Below are 5,497 nucleotides of genomic sequence, written 5' to 3'. Positions count from 1 at the left end.
TCTATTTTAAAGGCTTGGTTTTTATTACAGATTATTAACATCTTTATTGAAGTTGTATTTGCATGGTTGGTTTGCAGATTTGCATACTAAACAAGCAAACATGATACAGCTCTCAGTCTTGAGGTTCCTCATTGAGACTGCTCCTTTCTGTTAAGCCAAAATAGGGTTGAACCAATACAGGGAGTTTTCTTTGTCATTATGCAGCAAAAGCATCTTTGCATTTACTGTAATTTCAATTTGCAGTATATAATCAGTTGAGTGTTGCTGTTTTATCCCCTGCTTGCATCATCCATGATGCAATGGAGGAGGACATGAAATCATCAGTAGTTCTAGGTGTCCTGGCATGTCTTAAAATTAAAACTGAAGAGGAACAACCTCTTTCTCCTTTTCCTATCCCTGGCCTTCACCTCTTTTAAGAGGTGAGAGGAATAGAGGAAGACAATGTGGTCAAGTGAAATGGTTTTTTCTCTGGCTCATGAAGGTCTTGTGATTTATTTTCAGCTCCCAGAAGAATTAAAATTATGTACGTCTCCAACTACACATTAGTTCTTTCCCTTCGGGGAGCATTATTTGCTTGTGTATTGAAAAGTAGCAACCTCATATGCACACCACAAGCTCAGCTTCTTCCCGGAGAGGCCAAGGGAAGGAAGAATGTCTGGATTGTGATCTGGGAGGCTAAGAAGTTGGAAATTGCTTCCTGCATGGAGGCCTTGCTCCAGGTCTGAGTTACATGGATGAATTCTGCTCCATGTTATGGAGACAATTCAGGGTTGTGTTGTGGGCAGTAATAGGAGAGAAAGCTCAACAGGGGCCTTGAGTTTGTACACAATCAATTTAGAAAAGCAAACACACTTTGGACATGTAACTTTTGTTACAACTTTCAACTGCCACATCATGGCAGGGGGTGACTTGTAGGTGCAGCTGTAGAAGCCATTTCTGCTTAATTTCCTCCAACGTGAGTGTCAGAAAAAGTCACAAAAGCTATTACCATTATACTACCATTTTTAAACCGTTTCACATAAAAAAGCAGCCAAGCTCTTTTGAGTTTGTATTAAATTAAGAAGATCTATGAGGTCCTTAAACTGAGATCCTTCAAAATGCTGGGAAAAGCTCTGCATTTGTTGCTGCTTTTGTCAAGAAGTTACTGCTCTGGTCCTGGCCTCAGTTTTTCATCTCAGCACTGCACAGAACAGCATGGCTCTGATGATGAGAAAAACCATGGATATAAAATTCCACACACATTTCTGTTGAAATTAGTCTGAGAGCTTTCACCCAGCTGCCTCTGTCAAGATTGGCCCTAAATGTCTGTGAAGGGATGGAGGCGTGGGGTCTGATGGAACAGCACTTACAGCTTGGTGGAACATCTTGGTCCAAAATCAGGAACAAAACAGCCTCAGTAACTGCTCATACATTTCCAGAGTGTTCTCCTTTAACAAAAAGCTTTTAGAAATAATAATACCAGTCACCTTTGTTAGACACCTGCTCAGTTTGGGCAAGATAGTGAGGAGTGGCAGAAGCAGACAAAGTAAAGAACAGCGTGTGGAAGGGTGTGAAAGCAATCACAAGAGTGCCAGAGAAATAGGAGCCTCTGGTGAGTCCTGAATGCAGGAGGTGGTAGAGGGTAGTTGAGAAATCAGGAATATGTAATAACTTGTGTCTGATTGTCAATTCTGGCCAGCTTTAGAATAGCACAAACATGCAAATCTTGCAGTGGAGACACTTAGCACAGATGTGGTTCTATATCTTTGTCTAATGAAGTTTACAAGTTGTTTTTGATGTTTACCCCTCCATGCAGAATAGGGGAAATTTCTCAGGGGGTGTTTTTTAAGTGAGAGATTTCTGAAGGACTTCTGTAAGTATAAACCTGTGAAAATGAGACTTTTTCTAACAATTCTTAAGGATGTTAATTCTTAAGGAAAAGTATCCTCTTTTTATTATAATAGTAAACTTTGCAGATGAAAGTAAGGCATTATCACTGAATAGTGTTGCTCTGCAACATGGAACTCTGTTTAGTTTGCAATTACATTTAATAATTTTGACTGAGCAAATTCTTAAAAAGGAAAAAAAAAAAGCTTTTGTATATTTCCTACTGTTAGCAGACTCAGGAACAAGTAGTAAACTAGAACATTCTGTATCCCATGAAAAGTTGTTAACAGACTTAAAAGCAGGAGTAAAATAGCTGCAAGCTTGATTAATTTTTTGATCTGGATTTAAACTTCACCATTTCTGTCTGTAGATTATCAAGCACTCATATTTTGAAATCCTGAATCTTGCAGTCATTTGGCTTTGACTTCATAACTTTGTTCCATCCATGGATATATAATTCAGAAAAAAAAAAAATTAAACTAATGGGGAATGGATTTAAAGTTCCTAAAAGAAGAAGGGGCCAATTGGTTTGATTTATCATCTCATTGTGCAGAATTCCGTCAAAGCTCTGGATACTCCAGCCAGCTGATTCTGCAAAGTGGCCAGACTATGCCCAGTCAATTAAATTGGGAATACACAGTGCTGCAGGGGAATAACAGGTCCCAAAACACTCAACAGCTGCTTCTGAGGATTTTTCATGCACTGGATTAGAAAGAGCTACAGCTTCAAGGATACAGGAAAAAATAAAATATTTCACATTGAGAAAATTATTTCCAACTGTCTTGGTATTCTGCATGTGTGAGCAAATGCAGCTGTGACCTCCTCTATAAAATAGGGAAGTACCTCATAGAAGTAAAGGAGAAAGCAGGCAAGTTGGCTTTCCAAGATTATGTTGACTGTTTTAATACAAAGTCACATGGAATTCTGTGTTATGCCTGGGGTTTTTTGGTGTTGACCACAGAAACGTGCTTGTTATTAAAGGATGTTCCCTGTCACGAGTGAATGTGATTTTTTTTTAACAAAAAAATCTAGTAGTGGAAGTTACACATCAAAACTTTCAAACTTGTTTTAATCTTTGTTGTCAGGTCAGTGCAAACAGTGCCTGTGTTTGATAAAGATCAAACTAAAAATTAGCTACTGCTGTAGTTCTGGTTGTGAATAATGCATTGAACCACTCAGTTGAGTACCTCTCTCAGCTTAGTTTTGTACTCCATGAAGAGTTCTCTGAGTTTTGAAAGTTTTCACTTGCTTTAGCTTTAATATTTGTGTATTCATGCCTTGCAGTTGAGTTCACCACTGTGAGAAAGACACCCTAATTTATTTTTTTCCTCAAGTATCATTTTCTTTCTCTGCTTTTACAATAACACATTGAATGCACAGTACCCAGAGGTCATTTTCATTATGTAATTCTTACATTTGCTGGAGCAGCCATTGCAAAGTAAGTGCTGAATATTCTGCAAGTTCTTGGAAAAGTGCAGTTTTGTGTGACTGTTTTGACCAGTAGTGGGATTCTGAATAGTTCTGCCATCCAACAAGACCTCAAAAACAGTATCTGGCACAGCAGCAGGCTTAGAAAGAATTCTCAGGCTGACCAGTTATATAATAACAATAATAATAAAATACGTAATATACAATTTTACTACTATTATTAATTATACTATTAATAGTTGTGGATTTGACATGTTGCTCTTGGGTAACAGAATTACACAGGTGCAAGGCAGATGCTGAAATTAGTTATATTGATAAAATGCATTAAAATTAAAAATAAACAAACCTGTGTCTGAACAGGAAAGGCCAGGAGAATATTTTTAACATAATGGGACTTGCTGTAATCAGTAATTATTACCTAATTACTATTTCCTGGTTCTTTATGTCTGTAGTTCTCAGAGTATTTGCAGAAGTGAATATCCCCATATCTAAAAAGTTGTAATGGTGATAAAATAAGCATTTTAAGATTTGAACCATCATCTGATGCACATGAAGCAGTATTGACAAAGTGCACACATTAACTGCACAAAGTCACAGGTTTGAATTCACACTTTTAGACAGAGGAAGCAGGAGTGCTGCCTCTTCTTAGATTAATTTCTAGCAGTGAAGCTTCTCCTGCTATGAAAGAGAAAATATAATTTTGCCCACAGAAGACCTCTGTTGCATTTTTTAATTACCTGTTTAATTTATTCAGATGATCTTAATTTCCTCGCACTGCAGGCTGTTTATATTCCCTATTCACAATTTCCTCTGTTTTATTCAAGGAAGCCCACATCTCACTTTTTTGTTGAATGAAATGACTGATCTTAGTCAAAGTCCCATCCTTTGCTGGTTTAAATCTGTGTTTAAACAGCAATTCATATGGGGTGATAAGGTGGCTCCACATGTTTATTATTTTATTTCATTTAAAGACAGCAGAGGTCATGAGAGATTTTTTTTTTCCAGGACCTGCAGAACTGTCTAACACCAAAGCATTGCTCCCGTACACTTAATTGAATAGGAAAAAAAAGTGTTTTCTTCACAGTTTGTTTTGACTTCTGAGTCATGGCAAAACAAACAAACTGGATTTGAATCCACATATTAAAAAAAAAAAAAAAAAAGTTAATAAAACCCACAGAAACTTAAGGTTACAAATTTCACTTAGTTTTGAGAACTGAGAGTTCAGATGCTGCCCAGATTTTCCCCAGAAATTAATCTGTCTGTCTGCTCATTGGCTGTGATCAAACCCACCCTTCTTCTTGGTGCTGGATGAACTCATTTGAAGAAGAGCTGCATAAACACTGTTCTGTGAGAGCAGATCCTTCCAGTCACTGTTGACACACGTTTTCAGAATGGACTTGAGCAGAATGTCCTGCCTCTCTGCATTCTTCCAACTGTGGAGTTGCCTAATAACCTTTAAATTTAACTTTTTAATGAAAGGCTTGTTGTTGCTAAGAGGTTTTTGAAACCATTCAGAGTATCTACTCAGAAAATTCCTGCTAATATGGGGAAATTCTAACAAATTTTAATCATTTGGTATGAATAAAACAGATAAAATAATGACATTTCAGTGCATATCTTTTTCTGAAGTTTGTATAGTAGGAGGGAGATATTTCTTGGCACAGGATGTAACTGTGTCTTATACACATCTTCCTTCCATGCTTGCACTTAGCACTATTCATAATCAGCTTTAGTGCTGTAATTCTGTATTAATTTTATGGGTTGCATATGCCATGTGGTGGGCCAAAAGCATTTTGGCATTTTACATTCTGCATGTGTAATCCTTGAGTGTGTGTTTTCTTCTGTGTGCTTCTCTGAAAGGGAGACGAGCTACCCTGAAAGCCCTCCTGTAATTACTCACTTGAGGGTGGTTCCAAGACTTCCTCAGGAAGCATGTTCCAATGCCTGAAAACTCTTTGAATGAAGAAATTTCCCTTAATATACAATTTAAACCTCCCCTGGCCCAGCCTGAGGCCGTTCCCTCTGCTCCTGTCCCTGTTCCTGGAGCAGAGCCCGACCCCCCGGCTGTCCCCTCCTGTCAGGAGCTGTGCAGAGCTCAAGGTCACCCCTGAGCCTCCTTTTCTCCAAGTTATAATATGTAATATATGTTATAAAATAATTCATGCTAAATGAAATTAAAAATCACAGCATCTTGTGTACTAAA

Source organism: Lonchura striata, chromosome Z (assembly GCF_050655825.1).
Source record: "Lonchura striata isolate lonStrDom1 chromosome Z, ASM5065582v1, whole genome shotgun sequence".
NCBI lineage: Eukaryota > Metazoa > Chordata > Aves > Passeriformes > Estrildidae > Lonchura > Lonchura striata.
The sequence above is the reverse complement of the archived record's forward strand: the minus strand, read 5'-3'. Positions refer to the sequence as shown.